The sequence below is a fragment of the Lucilia sericata genome, unplaced genomic scaffold (genome assembly GCF_015586225.1).
Source record: "Lucilia sericata isolate MDLA Ls3-8-SP2 unplaced genomic scaffold, ASM1558622v1 Contig000138F_arrow, whole genome shotgun sequence".
NCBI classification, from domain to species: Eukaryota; Metazoa; Arthropoda; class Insecta; order Diptera; family Calliphoridae; genus Lucilia; species Lucilia sericata.
Genome location: NW_023994170.1, coordinates 39,738 through 57,829, shown reverse-complemented (window position 1 = coordinate 57,829; position 18,092 = coordinate 39,738). Strand labels below are relative to the sequence as shown.

Below are 18,092 nucleotides of genomic sequence, written 5' to 3'. Positions count from 1 at the left end.
CTGCCAGTAAAAATGCTCCATTTTCATTTTAATTTTTATCTTGAATTATTTATTTATTTAATTTTTAAATTTTATATTTATTGCTCTAAAACAGTCATAATTACATACATATCGCTCATTTACAACTAAAGGGTGTCAAATAAAAAACATAGTTTTTAGTATTATTTGTTAAATATGTATATATCTTTACAAAAATTGACACAGCTAAGTTTTCCAAATGTAGATATCATACTGCCGATTTTCGTAATGATCGGTTTATAATTAGCCATAGCCCCAATAAAAAATCCCCTTCCAGAAATTACTTCAACTCTCATAATTGACTTATAAATAAGTATTAGTATCGCTATATAACTCGATATAAATCAGTTTTATATTAAGAAAGTTTTATTTAATCGGTCTATATTTTAATCCGAATAAAAAAACCCTTTTAGAAAATCAGTTTTTATTCAATAAATAAATTCAGTAAATTCCGACATAAATTCGAATCAATTAAATCGTTATACATAATGTTAAAAAAAAAAACATTTTAAACAAACTTATAACTGTCACTTACTTGTTTTCTTCAAATGACTAACTTTTCCAAAATGGTTTGAAAGTATAAAAATATGTATTTATTGGAGTTTTTCGGAAAACTTAGAAAAAAATTTGTTCTAAAAAACAAACCAAAATGTCCTTAAAGACAAAACTTAAACTCTATTATATTTATGTATATAATTAATAAAAAAGCAGACTTTCCAAAAACTGTGTTTTTGAGTTGATGACACAACTGAGGTAAATGAGCGAGGTACTTTTTTCTTTGCATTAATTATTTTCATTTTAAAATCAATTGTTGTTGAAAAAATGCTTGTACATAGTTTTATTAATAATTTATATTTATATACAAACATAGTATATTATTATAGCATTACTAGAAATTAAATAAATATACATATGTACATTATTAAAGATAAATATTAACTAGCTTTTTATTTATAACTAGTTTACCCAGTATGATTTGCTACACTAAAAACCATATTCCCATATACATTTTTTTAGTTGTTATATATTCCCAGATATACGTCTTTGAGTATTTAATTTATATGGAACGTCCAGTATTTCTAGTCGACTTATTCTTAAACCAAATGTTCATATTGAAGCTAAAGCTACTTGTACAACAGTTCAGGTCTCGTACCTGTTGTGTCAAGTTGTTCTTGCAAAATTTGATTATTTTATATCTAATAGTTTCCCAGATATACGAAATTTAGTATTTTATTCTTATGGGGGTGTCACTCCCCCTATTGCTAATCCGCCATTTTATTACACTAATGTTCACATGGGGGTATCTCGCCCCCTTATTGTTACTTCGCTCATTTTTGTCTAAAATATTCATATTATTACTAAAGTGGCTCTCATAAAATGTGAGGACTCTAACTTATACATATTATATATTATATGTATATAGGAAGTGACACGCCCACTATAGCTAGTCTGTTATATTTTCTCAGATATACTGATTTAATATTTTCTTATTATGGGGGGATTGGAATGTGCCACGTCCACAATAGCCCATTTTGTCCACAAATATTCATATGGATGTCAAAGTTGTCCATAAAAAAATGTTAGTACTCTAGCTGTTTCAGTTTCTGAAATATGCGATTTTTAATACTTATTTTGTGTGTGGGCGTGGCTTCTCGCCTACTTGAAATTTTAAAGTAAAAAGTAGCCTATAACCTCTTCCCGACATACAGGAATACACTGTGAAAATTTCAAGAAAACCGGTGCAGCCGATTAGAAGTCTATAAACTTCAAAGATACAAACATACAAACACACATTCATTTTTATATATATAAATACAGATTCATGTGGGAGGTGCCAAGTTCCCCATTGAAAGTCCGCCCGTTATACCCTAAATGTACAGATGAATGTCAAGATTCTTCAAGTAAAATTTGAAGGTTCTAGCTCTAATAGTTCCTCAGATATACGAATTTTTCTATTTAACTCATATGGGGGCTTTAAGCCCCCCAGATGAAAGTTCACTTTTTGTTCCTCCAAAATGTTTAGATGAATATTTAAGTTCTTCGTGCAAAATTTGAAGAATTTAGTTCCATTAGTTTCCCAGATAAACGAATTTTTGTAATTAATTAATATAGGAGGTGCCCAAAATTACCCAAAATGTTTAAATGGATGTAAAAGTTATTCGTGCAAAATTTGAAGATTCTAACTGTAATAGTTTCCAAGATAAAATATTTTTTGTATTTAATTCATATGGGAGGTGCCACGCCCCCTAATTCTATTCCGTCTACCTTTTGCCCTACATAATCATATTGACACTAAAGTTGCTGCGACAAACTTTGAGGACTCTGTTATATGATCTCAAATATACGGATTTAATATTTTCTTAATATGGGCGTGGCTTCTCGCCCACTTGGAATTTCAAAATAAAAAGATGCTAAATATGCATTATCTGTTAAAACAATGATTTTTATTTTTTAAGATTTATTTAAAAAACTTAATTTTAATTGTGATTCTTTGAGTTTTATATATTACTCAGAAAATAATAATTTTTCTTAAGTATTATTTTTTTGTTCAAATCATAACGATTATGTTTGATTTTTATATTTATCATTGAAAAATAAAAATCAATTTTAAGTTTATTTTTTTTACTTGAAAAATAAAAGTTATTCTTGAGTTTTATTTATTTTTTTAAAAAATAAAACTCAATATGAAAACATTTTATATAAAATGTTTAGAGAAATTACTTTTTATAATATTACATGTCAATTTTAAGCTTTTCTTAAGACATTTTCAAAAAAAGGCAAATATGAATTTTAACTCTTCACTATCTAAAACGCATAGCTATGATAACTCTTTCACGTATACGGGACACCGGTGTCTAGCGCTTTGGTTTTGTGCGTGAAAGGGATAATATTGATATGTATAAAATTTTCAATATGGAATATGTGCGTCCAATATAAGGTTTAGTTTCCAATTCGAATTTTTATGTCTATGTCGAAGTTTTTTCAGATTGCATTAACACTCAGTTATGGGTAAATTATCTCTTTTTACACCCACCAATATTGGGGAAAAATGATTTTGTCATTTCGTTTGTAACTCATCGTAGTCGTAGACTCACAAAAGTTTATACAGACATACATATATTCTGGGTCCTTAAAATATTCTAAGACGATCTAGTCAAATACGAACGTCTGTCTGTTGGATGCACTGTATAGTGCAAACGGGAAAAGCAAGGATGCTGAAATTTATTTTGAAAAGTCCTTCCAGGATAAAGTTTGAACTCTTATAAATATGTTTATTATATTGCAATTGTGATCAAATAATATCCAAGAGTATAAGCAGTTCGAAATCACATGTAAAATGTGGCGAAAATTAGGTCTCATTTGAAAAGTTGAAAAAGTTAGTTTAACGCAGAGTTCGGTACGTAAATAACCTAAGTCCCATAAAAGGTACTCTTTCGAAAATCACCCTAATGCTCATATTATTTCGATATATGATAATATAGTACTGTGTTAATCCAATAAGTGAGTTAATCGTAATAAAGAATTCCGAATAGATAAATACACAATCATCTTCTTAAGACCTCCTTCCAAATTCACTTTAAGTTTATTTTTAGATTGTGGCAATACATATAAGATTCGGCTTGCCTGAATATAACACAACTACTTCTTTATAATGTTATAATAACATTTTAATCAAAATTTCATTTATATTTGTAAGAATATATTTTCATATTAAGTTTTATTTTTGAAGAAAATAATATAAAACTCAAGAATAACTTTTATTTTAGAAGCAAAAATATAAAACTTAAAAATGATTTTTATTTTCAGTGGAAAAAAACTCAAAAATTTTTACACTGTGTGACACTAAAAAAACACTCGTTACGCGATATAATGCTTTTTATAGACCTAGATGAGTAGATCATTTTACCATTTTTAGAATCTTCAATATACCCTAAAAATCGGAAGTTATTAGAAAAAAACGCTTTTTGTTGACTAGACAGACCAAAAAAAAATTATATCTCAAAATTTTCTTAACCGATTTAATTTAAAAAACGCTTTTTGTTGACTAGACAGACCAAAAAAAATTATATCTCAAAATTTTCTTAACCGATTTAATATATTTCAACTGTTTTGAAAAGAGTTTCCTTTGGCCTTTTTAAAAAGGATACACACTTTTATATTTTTTACGGAAATGTGTAAAATATTTAGATCTGAATACAAATTTTTATATATTTTTTTAATTTTTTTACAATTCAAGATCATTTTTGACCCACACTTTATTTGAAAACATATTTTATAAATATTTTTTTATTTTAGCCCATATTTCTATGAATAAAATAAGATATGAAACGTTGAAATCAGATAAAAACTGACAGAAATAGAATTTTTTTCGTAAAATAAAAAATTTACCAAATCTCTCATTTCTAAAGTAAATTATCAATTTGAATAGTAAAGCTTATATTTGTGTTGCATATCTTAAGTTGATATTTTACTTCAGGAAAGAGAGATTTGGTAAATTTTTGATTTTACGAAAAAAATTCTATTTCTGTCAGTTTTTATCTGATTTCAACGTTTCATATCTTATTTCATTCATAAAGATATGGGCTAAAATAAAAAAATATTTATAAAATATGTTTTATAATAAAGTGTGGGTCAAAAATGATCGTGAATTGTAAAAAAATGAAAAATATATATAAAAATTTGTATTTAGATCTAAGGAAGGGAATCAAGGGAAACTCTTTTCAAAACCGTTGAAAAATATTAATTTTGTCACACCGTGTTATTTCTTGAACAAAAAATAAAAATCAACAAATAAGTTTTATTTTTGAGGAAAAAAAATTTTGCTTGGAAAATAATTATTAAATTTTAACTTATAACAGTTACTGTCTCTGGTTCAAACATACAAACAAACACACATTAATATATATATATATATATAGATTAGAGAAAAATTACGAAAAAATACCGGGCTCTACATATTTATTTTCATGTTTGTAGGTTTAATTTTATAGACAACTCAAAAAGTTCCAGTCGATGAACGAAAAAGTATTAAAAAGTCCCCTTTTATAGATTCTCATTAACTAAGGGTCTACATGCATAATTTTATGTTTCTAAAGCCCCCTTCACACGAGCACACAAGTAATATGATCTGTCAAAATTTTGTGTAGAAGAGAACGGATGGGATCGTCTAAACGCAACCATCACACATTGAGAGAAAATACGGATGGAAAATTTGACAGTCGTATGGCTCTCTTCATTTTTTGAAATGATTCAAAAAACAAGCAAGTCGCATTAGATCAGGGATGTATTTTTATGTAAACACATAAAAAAAAGTGAAACATCTGTTCCATCTTACTTTGCTATTGTTTTATACCAATCGTGTAAACACAAAAAATATAAATCATACGACTTTTATTCTCTTTTTTGTCATACGGATGGAATTTCATTTTACTTTTTCATTAGACTTGTCGTACGTAAAGTGTGACCGTGTGAAGGGCCCTTAAGTTTAATTTCATAGAAGACTCAAAAAGTACCAGTTGAAGAACGAAAATGTACTAAAAAGTTCCCTTTTATGGATTCTCATTAACTAAGGGCTCAGCTTACTTAATTTCATGTTTCTAGATTCAATTTTATAGAAAAAAACGAAAAAATATCAGCCGAAGAATGAAAAAGTACCAAAAAGTTCCCTTTTAATTTCATGTTTCTAGGTTAAGTTTTATAGAAAAATCGAAAAGTACCAGTAGAAAGACAAAAAAGTACCAGAAAGTCCCCTTTTATAAATCCTCATTAACTAAGGGCTCTACATGTTTAATTTCTTTTTTTCTAGGCTTAATTTTATAGAAAATTAAAAAAATACCAGTCGAAGGACGGACAAGTACCAAAAAGTCCTCCCTTATAAATTCTCAATTACTCCAGGCTCTACATTTTTAATTTCATGTTTCTAGATTTAATTTTATAGAAAACTCAAAAAAGTATCAGTGAAGAACGAAAGAGTACCGAAAAGACCCATTATTATTAATTTCATGTTTCGATTTTAATATCATAGAAAATTCACCGCGGCTCCAAATAACACCCCATTAGCATATTTAGTGTTTCCAAATCAAACATTTTATCTAAATTGGCTCATTGTGTTTGAATAAAAACAAGTTTCCCGTTTTTACCCCCTTTTGGTATTTTTTTCCAGCCCTTTCACGAAATAAAATTTATATTCTAAAAAGTTTGCAACATCGTAGTGGGAGACCGTTATTATGTTTTATATGTATAAGTTAATAAACCATAAACAATGTTCTGAAAAAAGTACCAAAATTGGTAAAACTTTCACCCCTTAAACGTCCGAATATCTAAAGCATTTCGTGCTTTTCATACATTCTTTGCATCCTATGCATCAAGTTACATGCTACGCTTCTTAAGCGTCAAATGTTTGCTTGATTTACAAAGAACTTCGCGTTTTTTTAAGTTTTTTATTTGTATTTTCACAATTTAACTCGTTTTAGTTATTAAAATTGATAAATAAACATTAAAAACAGAATATAAATTGTCAAAATCAGCTGATATATTCGTGTGCCGCTTATGACGCTTACAACAGTAGAAAGTAGATCTACTTTAAGCATTCTACGCGTCAAGGCATCCTACGCTTTTGTGCTTGTAACTTCTAGCACACAACAACATTGATTCTACTTTTTTGACAACCGCGTGGAATGCGAAGAAGCGTAGAACGCGTGGTGTGGACCTCCAGCTTAAGTACTAAATTCATATTTTTTTCTTTAAATTATGAAGGAGTAAAAAATATTTGTTGAATGTTCACTGGTTAAAAAGATACATGGGGTGCTAAAAAAGTACCAAAATGCAGTTTTTACCCGTTTATTCCCTAAAAGACACCGGATCACTTATTTTTTAAATAAATTACGATAAGCTTTAATCTGTTTCGCATTTTTTGTAGTTTAGGAGATACCAAATTTACCCGTTTTTACCCCCTAAACATTCGAATTTCGAAAAATCCCATCTTGGTCAAAATTTCAGCTCTTCAGCTTCAACCGTTTAGGCTGTGCGATGATGTATCAGTCAGTGAATCAGTAAATCAGCCAGTCAGTAACGTTAGAATTTTATACATATATGTATATAAATAGATAAGGATGGAAATTTGCAATAATGAAAACAGCTTTATCCATTGTACTTTGTTATTATCTTATACCAATAGTGTGGACAATTGTTTGTACGCAACATGTTTTCTTTGATTTATAAAGCCATTTTTGGTTTTTTTGTAAAATTTTTTTCAGAAACTGGATTAATATTAAATAATAAAAATATCAGACAAAAAATAAAATTCTTTTGAGCGAGTATAGCCATACGAATTATAAAAATCTTAATAAAGATATACTGCCGGTTTCTCTAAATGCGAAAGAACATTTTCTTTCTTACAAATATATTGAAAACAACAAATAAATTAAAAATTTTGTTTTTGTTTTCAATATATTTATAAGAAAAAAAATGTTGTTTCGATATTGTGAAACAGGCAGATATTATTTGTAGAAATTGCGATTTGATCGCTGTAGAAACTAAATCAGGAAATATGTTATCAAAACGTCAAAATTTAGGATTATTTTAAGCAAGATTTGTTGTTATCTTCTGCTGTATTAAAAATAGCACAAAACTATGAACAAATTTTGAAAAATGCCTACCTTAATCGATTTTACGAGAGTAATGTTACAAAAAAACTAAAAATTATGACACGAAATCCCTATTTTCTTAATTAAATAAAGACAAAAATTATACTCCTTGTAGTAAAAAGATCCATCATTATTTCTTTATCCTTGATTTAGTCATTACTGTGTCAAGAATTGCTTGTAAACCAAGGCGTCATGAAATAACTCCCCACGAAATAACTCTCCAAAACAAAAATGAAATAACTCCCTAAACATTTGTTCAGAAAACAAAAACAACGAAATTGGGGGATTTAATTCGCTTTTTGGGGCATTATTTCACATTAAAAATGGGGAGTTATTTCATTATGAAATAATTCCTCAAAATTCAAAAATGAAATAAATCCCTAAAATATTTTTTTGTTAGTTATTTCATTATATTACTTTTAAATTAAAAATATATGTTTGATTGCCGGCCTTTGGCCGGGTGCAAGGGTTATATCCTCTTGAGTATATTGGACACTGGCTTCGCTAAGAATACACTCTCCCTGTATCAAGAGCGTGCGGCTTAAGGCCTGCTCTTTGGGAAATATTTACTAAGCGAAGCCCTAGTTGGACATACCACAGAGTAGAAAGTCCTTGCGCCCGGGCGCAGATTAAACTGAAATTTATAAAACTTTAAAGCCCCACTCGTAAGTATGAGCGACCTTTTTTTTAATTTCACTTAAACCGACTTGTTCCATAATTTGTTATTTTCTTTATCTAGAGTCGATTTTTTAAATGGGAACTTATTTCATTTTAAAATTAGGGATTTGTTTCATATGAAATAAACCCCAAAAAATGGTGTGTTATTTCATTTTAATTTAGAAAGTTATTTCGTTTCGTTGAGGCATTTTTTCATTTTTAAATTTGGGAATTATTTCATAATGAAATAAGTCCCCAAATTTGAGGAGTTATTTAATTTTTGTTTTGGGGAGTTATTTCATGACGTCGTAAACCAAGATTTATTAAGAATTATAAAGAGAGAAAACTGCGCTCTCCATAAGGCCCGATATCGGATATGAATAACTTATAATATCTCATTCTCACGAAGCAATTATTCGTCATTCACGCTCTTATTTGTTAAGCTGCGAATTACACATGCTGTACGTAATTCATTTTGAATTACGAATACCTACAATTTTTACAAACATTTTAGAACTACATATAAAATAAACAAGAGTTTTCCTCTAATAACACTGGTCTGCAAAACAACACTTTTTTTGCTCCTTTGAAATGTACGCTGTATGAAAGCTTAGATCATTTCCTTTAAGAGCTTTGTGGTTACTTTGTGGGATGCGAGTGACGTAAATTTAGAAAACTATAAAAGGTATAGTTCCCAAATTTTGTACGATAAACTTTAGTCTTAATATGAAAATTTTGTGCAATAATGGGCGGATAGAAAATAGTAGGCGTCTCATCCTCCATATAAAGTTAGTACCAAAATTCGCATATCTGGAAACTATAAGATTTCGAGTGCTCAAATTTCGTCCGAACCTCTTTGATATCAATATAGTAAAATAGTAGAAACTAGTAAAATAATGGCTGAACGTGCTATTGATTGATGCATTATTGGTCTTACATTCCTGTAAATATCTATTTGTACGGAAAAATCCGTGATAAGAAGAGTAACTCTCATGAGGGTTTGGTATCACTTTAAAAGTTTTTAAAGACTAGTACACCGGTATGTAAACCACATATTAATTCACAGCAGCAAAGTTGTACAAAATTCAAAATTAAGCGTAGCAGATATGTCGGAAGAAGCTCAAGAACTCACGAACAAACTATTAAAAACAAAACGAGAACAGAATTCCCGTAAATGCAGCCGAATTCAAAATATGAAAAATATTTTCAATTTTTTATTAATTAATTCTGATCCCTTTATAACTGTAAAAAGAACTTTCCCTAAAAAAATCCAGAAATCTTCCAGAAGATGCATTAAATTTAGTTTTTCGCGAAAGTAATTAGGATATTTATAAATGCAATAAAAATATTTCTTAAATAAAATTTTGGTAAATTTTGTTTTGAAAATTATGCAAAAAAATTGCATTAAGTGCAACTTTTTCTTTTTTTAATTCGTATCTAGAGGACTTCCTCTATCCATCGATACCCATAATTTATACCAAAACATTGCAGTTTAGTTAATGCCAAGTTTTGTTCAGGGAGACCCCACTGTGCACCGTTTGCCGACTAGAGAAATCTTCTTTTTTCCTTTGTAAAATGTAAATATGAAAAATCGTAAAGGGTTTTTTATTTATATTGTTTCTAGGGTAGCGAAGCACACTGAATATAGCTAGTTTGTTTGTAGGCGTGGCACCTCGCCAACTTGAAACTCTTATGCAAAAAGGAGCCTAGAGATTTAGAGGAATACACATTGAAAATTCAATATGATTTGTTCACTGGTTCAGCCTGCTATGAGGTACAAAAAACAAATAAATATACACACCTCGTACGTTACGAATGAAACAGTGTGTTGTTATTGACTAGAAACATGAAATTAAGTATTAAGCAGTAAGTGGAAACCTATAAGATGGGACATTTTGGTACTTTTTTCTTTCTTAAAAGGTACTTTTTGAATTTTCCATAATACTACACCTAGAAAGATGAAATTGAAATTTCATGTTCTAGATTCAATATTATAAAAAATTCAAAAAATACCTTTTGTAGAACGAAAAAGTACCAAAAAGTCCCCTTTATGTGTTCTGACCTAATCCGGGTTCTACATACTTAATTTCATGTTTCTAGGTTTAATATTATAGAAAATTCAAAAAGTACCTTTTGTAGAACGAAATAGTCCCTTTTTGTAGGTTCTTACGTAGTCAAGGCCCTATATGCTAAATTTCATGTTTCTAGGTTCAATATTATAGAAAATTCAAAAAGTACCTTTTGTAGAACGAAAAAGCACTAAAAAGTCCCCTTTTATGTGTTCTGGCTCTACATACTTAATTTCATGTTTTTAGGTTCAATATAATAGAAAATTCAAAAAGTACCTTTTGTAGAACGAAAAAGTATCAAAAAGTCCCTTTATGTGTTCTCGCCTAATCCGGGCTCTACATACTTAATTTCATGTTTCTAGGTTCAATATTATAGAAAATTCAAAAAGTACCTTTTGTAGAAGGAAAAGTACCAAAAAGACCCTTACCTATCAAGGCCCTACATACTAAATTTCATAGAAAATTTAAAAAGTACCTTTTGTAGAACCAAAAAGTGCCCTTTAATGTGTTCTCGCCTAATTCAGGCTATACATACTTAATTTCATATTTCTAGCCAATAACAACGTAACGTGATGTTCATTCTTTGCTTTGTGTTTATAAACAAGAAATCAAAATAACAAAAAAATTTACGGTTTGATACTGTGTTTTTGTTTGTTTATTGTTTTGTATAAGCATGCACGAAAAATGTAAATTTTTCATGAAATTTTCAGAGGTGGTCTCGGATTTTTACTCATATTTTAGTTATTTATGAGCCGATTGGGCTGATTTTAAATAGCGTTCTATTCGATGGTATTTCCAATAGAATAGAATATTGAAAAATCGGATTTCGCATCTATCTGTGGTCTTCTGAAAACTGATTTCAACGTACACACAGACAGACAGACGGACATGGCTAAATCGACTCCGCTATCTATAAGGATCCAAAATATATATATTATAGAAATTACAAACGGAATGACAAACTTATATATACCCTTCTCACGAAGGTGAAGGGTTGTTGGACATATTAAAAAGTAATATTTTTTACTAAATTTAATACTTTTCAATCGATTTCCGTTGTCCGAATAATGAGGATCAATCCATAATTAACTCACCGAAAACGTTAACAACGCTCATTACTGGTTGGAAATTATACATAAATATGATTTATATAAATAAAAATCGATCTACGAGATTTAAGGTTGATCGGTTCATAATTAGTCTTATCATGGCTAGTGGGTTGAAAATTCACTAGTGGTAGTTCTAAATGGCTGTTTATATCGCCGTTGTCGAACTAGTTCGCCGTAATGCAGGGTACATATTAGGGTGATCGACTCGGTTTTTCAACCAGTTTTTTCTGCGGTTTTTTCTAAATGTTGATTTTTCGAATATCGAATAACCCGGTTTTTTATTTTTAAAAACCGGTTTCGAATACTTTTATTTGCTTTGTATTCAAAGATTACTTAAATTAAATTTTGAAGTAAGTAATAATACAGCTCGTCTAAATTTTAAAAATTCCAGGAACAAGAAATATTTTTCTAACGCACCTTTAGTTAAACCTTCTTGATTGTCCTAGTTAATTAACAAATTGTATTTGTAAAATTTATTGGAATAACTAATTGATAAAATGTTATCAATCTTAAGATTACATTTCAATTACAATAATTATTTTGCGGCTAAAATATTATGCAATGCCTATGAAAATTGTCTAAACGAGGATTTTAGAATGAGCTAGGACTACATAATTCCTAATGTTTAACCGAAGTATTCCACTTTTTTCCAATTTTGTTTTCCATTACAGAAATAATGTAAATCAAACGACTACATCAAAAGTTGTAATCTTTCAAACTGTTAAAAATCCTTTCGGCCCATGTTTTATTAATCAAATTTAAACATGAACCTTAATTTCATCAAATAAAAATAGATTTTGTTATTTATAATGAAAAACCAGTTAACCGGGTTTTCCTGAAGGCCAACTATTTGAACTATTCGAAAACCGGGTTTTGGAAGATGTCAAATAATCGATCACCCTAGTACATATGTATTTATACATACTTGTATATGTATGAAGTCCTCCTTCACCGCTGGTAGTAACTCGAAATAAATTTTGTATATTAGATAATACCAGGTTGTAAAACTAAAAATTGTTTATACTAGGAAATGATGAACAAAATATATCACCTGAATTTACAAAACGTATGTATTTAAGAAGAGTAAAACATAGAAAATTTTTATTTGTTTCTACTTTCGGTTATATTTGTCATTAAAGTTCATTTATTTACGTTCATAGATACCCGACAATCGATGGAAGATATAAAACAAAACGAAACGAAGGAAAACAGAATACAATGGTCATAAAATTTGTTAGATATGTATGTATGTGTGTGTGAATGTAGTATTAGTACGTAGTAGATCTACTAAATAGATGAATCGATAAAAACAAACTGAGTCTGAGCCCACATAAATAATGACTTGTCGTTGCTGTTATTGCAGCATTCAAGCTGAATGACTGACATATCGATGAACAGACAATTGAGGAACTAAATCCCAAACATCAATATCTATCTATTTTATAACCATCGTATCCCTCTCAAACAGTAACAGCCAACACCGATGTCAGCTGCTAATGCCACAACTTTCCGAATAATAAAACTTGGCAGAGCCAATGTACCGTGCTGCATGAGCTTCGATGGGTTGCAGCACGCCAACACTCACACGACATACAATACGTTAGGGATGCCAATTTCAAACCCGAAAATACCGAGAGTTTTCGGGATTGATTCATTATTTAATTCTAAGACGTAGTGGCCCTATCCGCCTGTCATAAGTGAGATGAAGTACAAGGCTGAAAATTGTAACTCTCAAGAGGACCTCTTCTGAAAATCACATTGATGCTCATTATAGATGAGCGATCCATGCGATTAATTTGTTGCGATTGTTTTGTTTACAATAAAAAAAGTACATATTTTATTAGTTTTTTATGAGAATTGCATTTTACTGAACAAAATAAAATTGGTGATATCAGAGTGAGAGGAGTTTATTATGTATATGGAAAAATAAAAAAAAATTGAATGCGAAATTTCAAAAGAACGACATTGCAAGTACCTAACTATTATTTGATAATTTCAGTCACCGTAGTTATCACTGAATTATCAATCATCGTGATTAAATCGCGAGAAAATATCATATCGATGCATGACAGTATTTTGATGGAGGAAATTTAAGATTCGGCACAGTCGAATATACATAAATTCTTATTTTTTTAAATAAGATCTAAAGGGGGTTTTCATTTTAATCTTTCTACAAATCTTAGTGATATCAGTAAAGGAAAATTACCTTGTTCTGAAAGCATCATTTTAACCAAATACTGTGAAAATATTACATTTCAAAAAGTAATATTCTATGCTCTCATTTAATAGTACAAAACTGTATTTTTAATTATTTTTTGTTGGAAAGTAGACTTTCAAAATAAATGGTCCATTTATGATCTAAATTGATGTTCGAAGGGTTGTAATGGACTCAGTCATTAGTATGCCTTTTAAAACTTACTCACGCCCAATTTCGCAACGGTAATGTGATATTTATTTCTATTTAGAACGTGTGTAGTTAAGAAATATCAGTTCAGAAATTATGGAATTCTAAATGCTTTTATTTAAAAACAGGAATTAATTGGTTTGATCTAATTTATATCTAATTTTTTTTCAAAATCGTATTACAAAATTTTAAAATTTTTATAAAGATTTTTAACATACATACATAGATTCTTGACAAGAAATAAGAAGAGTTATTTCATATATAAAATATTACAATTTACGTAATCCCGAAAAATCCCGGGATTGCAATTTTCGAAATTCCGAATCCTGGGATTTGTAAACACCATTTCCGGATGGCATCCCTAGAATACATAGATACATATGTACATAAATATACAAATATTACTCTATGTACATGGAGACATACAAACTCTTTCGATGCAATAAAGAAAAATGACTACTAAAATTCCATTTAAACATGTTACGTTACCAAAAAGCAGTAACTCGAAGTACTAAGACACGTGGATTGCAACGATTGATGGGACATAAACCCACAAGGAAAGCGAGAAAAGTCTAATACACACAAACATATCAAAATGAAAACTTATTCGAACATAAGACCTGATACGTGATATGCATTATTAAGCAATAAATATTAAAGGAATCGATTGTCGACAATCATTTCCAGCTGATATCTGTATATGTACGAAAATTGAAGATATGTATACATTAGAGGGCTCCAAAAAAATTATGTAGCGAATTTTATCCGTTTCCTCTCTAGAGTAGTGCTTTTTGCTTGTCCTGCAAAAAATTAGGCTGATAGGATAACGTTAATTGGTGCCGCAACGGGTCTAATTGTTAAAGTGCGTTACAAGGGAAAAATTGATGTTTTCCTTTTTTTTGCAAAAATTTTGCAAACTTTTGTATTTTAATGAGAAATTCCATTTTAAATTTAAACGATTTTTTCCCATAGTCGCCGATTTGAACAAAATTTTTGAGCACGTAAGGTGATGCACACAATTATGAGAAATTGAATATCGAGAGACTATATTCAATAGTCGCTATCTGTAATTTGCATAAAAATGAGATTTTGATGGCAAAATATCCAGCAAACAATCCTGCATCTGTGATATAAATTTCAATGGCAAAAACATATTTTTCGCAATTTTATAACATTTTGAAATCTTTTCTATCTTAAAAAAATAAAAAATTCTGAATGCAAAACTCTCTATCTATTCCAAAAATTGCTTTAAACTCTATCCCTTTGGATAATTTTCAGTTGCAAAACAAGTTTTCTTACTAATTTGGACATGCTGAATACAAATAACCCCCTCATTTTATAAAACGAAACTTTCGTTAACGTAAAAAATTTGTATGAAGAATACTGGGAAATTTTTGAAAATATGAATTTTTTCCATACAAATTTTTTTGAACGTTTGTCGTTTCGTTTTATAAAATGAGACACTAACCCCCTAATTTTATAAAACGAAACTTTCGTTAACGTAAAAAATTTGTATGAAGAATACAGGGAAATTTTTGAAAATATGAATTTTTTCCATACAAATTTTTTTGAACGTTTGTCGTTTCGTTTTATAAAATGAGACCCTAAGTAAAAATATTTAAAATCGGCCAAATATGTGTTTTCGATATATTGCTCATCATGACACTAATTAGTTAAATTTTAATGTCGTGTTTAACCATACAACGTTGATTTTGGAGCAAAACAATCTAATATGCTGCTTTTTTAACAATTTGGTTTCTTTTACTCCATTAAATTGCATAAAATATAATATTTATTGATATTAAATCAAATAAAAATCTCACATTTCTATGAAAAACTCTCTATTTGGTAGTATGAACATTTTCGTAGAGAAAAATCTCTATCTAATATAAATTTGGGAATAATTTTGCAAATAATGCAAAATTTTAAATTCCTTTTATACAAGGGTTTTGGATATGTTCATACAAATATATTGTAGAAGAAATTTTTAAAAATCTTCATGAACTACACTGAAAATAACCCATTAGGAAAAAAAATTTCGTAACTACTTTTTTCGTAATATATACGAAAATTTTGTGTATAATACGAAAAATTGTTTAATCAACCCCTTTTCTAATTTTACGAAAGTACGAAAACCTGTCGTAATATCTTTTTTCGTATATATTAAGAAACTTTGTTTTCTTTTACAAAAATAATTTCATTAAGACATGTAATATTTAAAGAAAGTAACGAATTTTTTTCGTAACAAAATTATTTAGTAATATACAAGAATTATTTTTGATTTTACAAAAAAAAATTATTTTGTTACGAATTTTTTTTTGTTATTTTCGTAATTTTAAGCGAGTTAAATTAAACATAATTTTAAATTTACAGGAAATTAGCTGCCTAATTTCCTGTAAAATTTTTTATGTTTTTTTTTTTTTAAACATAAAAAATTTGTTTTTTTTCTTTAAATTTGCAATCTTTTTTTAAATTTACAATGATTATTTTAAAAGAACTAACATATTTATGTTTTTTAAAAAAATCGTAAAATGAACAAATTTTTTTTCTAAAATTATATAAAATTATTTTGCATTTTACTAAAATATTTCGTACAATTTCGTATATTTTACGAAAGAATTTCGTGGTGCGAAACCACGAAGCATTTCGTACAATGTACGACATTTTTCGTGTATATTAGGCATGGATTATTTTCAGTGTAGCGAAAAAACAATTTTAATTAAGATAGATACTATTGAATATACTCCCTCGATATTTTCATTGAAATTTTCAACCAGATGTTTGGATCTTTCAAGTTGAAGTAAATTTCCGTATGTGTGGAATATCTCAAAACAATGCCAAATTTAAATATTAGGTAATAAATTTGGAACAATCTGTCTTATTTTTGGTTAAAGTCATAATTATTTCTAACTATACATCTGGTAAATATGAAACTCTAAAAGAGCGGATAATCAAATTATTCGCTTAATCTGTGGAACATCAACTAAAACGTTTATTAAATGGTATGGATAATATTGTGAATGAATCGTTTGGTGGTATCAAAATAGTTTCTGGTGATAGTATACATCAAAATTTACTCAAATACATGGTATGCAGAAATTTTCACTCCATATGACAAATCAAATCATGATACCTATCATCACATAATCAGCCAGGGACCAAGTATTTCGTGCAGGCCAAGGCGACTAGATCCTGTTAAACTGAAAGCTGCTAATGATGAATTCCAGTACATGTTGGACAAGGAAATAATTGGACTATCCAGTAGTAACTGGTCAAGTCTCCTTCATATGGTAGTAAAACCTATGGATGAATGGCGTCCCTGTGGTGTAAGCTGGACTCTTAACAGAAAAACTGTTGCAGTAAATATTCTGTCCCATATTTAAGGGATTTTCAAATGAATCTTCTTCCAGTACACCCAGATGGTGTTCCAAAGACTGCAGTAATCACACCCTTAGGGTTATTCAAGTTTCTGAGAATGCTCTTCGGGTTGTGCAACGCTCGCAAAGTTAAAGTATATAATTAAAAACGAATCTTAAATACCCTCCTCCATGGAACGATGGATCATATATGGGGGCAAGGATCAAATAAAGCCCAATATCCGACATTCTTTAATATATAATTTTTGAATACAAAAAATAACTTGCTTCAAATTTGATCACCATTACTAGCTATTCGATATATTTATTTCTGTTTAATCGCTTTTCGAGGAGCTATTTGTATGGAGGCTTTGAGAAATAGTCTATCAATACTTACTATATTTTATACACTTCGCCTGAAAGACACAGCAAAACATTTGTGTCAAATTATATCAATTTTATCAAATTATATTCAAAATAGAACCTAAGTATTCAACAGCATTATTTTTAAATTGTTTCACCGATATTAAAAAATGAGATATCTAAGAAGAAAATTACGTTTACAAAAAAGAAAGTTATGAAGTTTTTTGCTTCTCCTGTAAAATTTACAAAAGAGGACTTGTTACGTTTGCGTACTAAACTAACGATATCCTTCATTTTCATAACGCCTTAAAATATGCATGCAAACTTTTTATATAATTTTGTGTGTAAAAACTTCTAATCAGATTTTTACGATCTTCAACATTGTTTATTATCCTAGTATCAAAATCTATGTACCTATACTATGTCAGACAAAATTCATCATTGATCTGCATTACTTTTTGCGAAAAATG

General features: G+C 29.0%; 1 protein-coding gene across 6 annotated transcripts in view; it reads right to left on the bottom strand.

The window, feature by feature from the left end:
• LOC119601033 overlaps positions 1-18,092 on the bottom strand; it is a 309,656-nt gene that overhangs the window by 279,721 nt on the left and 11,843 nt on the right. The gene's annotated exons all lie outside the window — the stretch shown is intronic.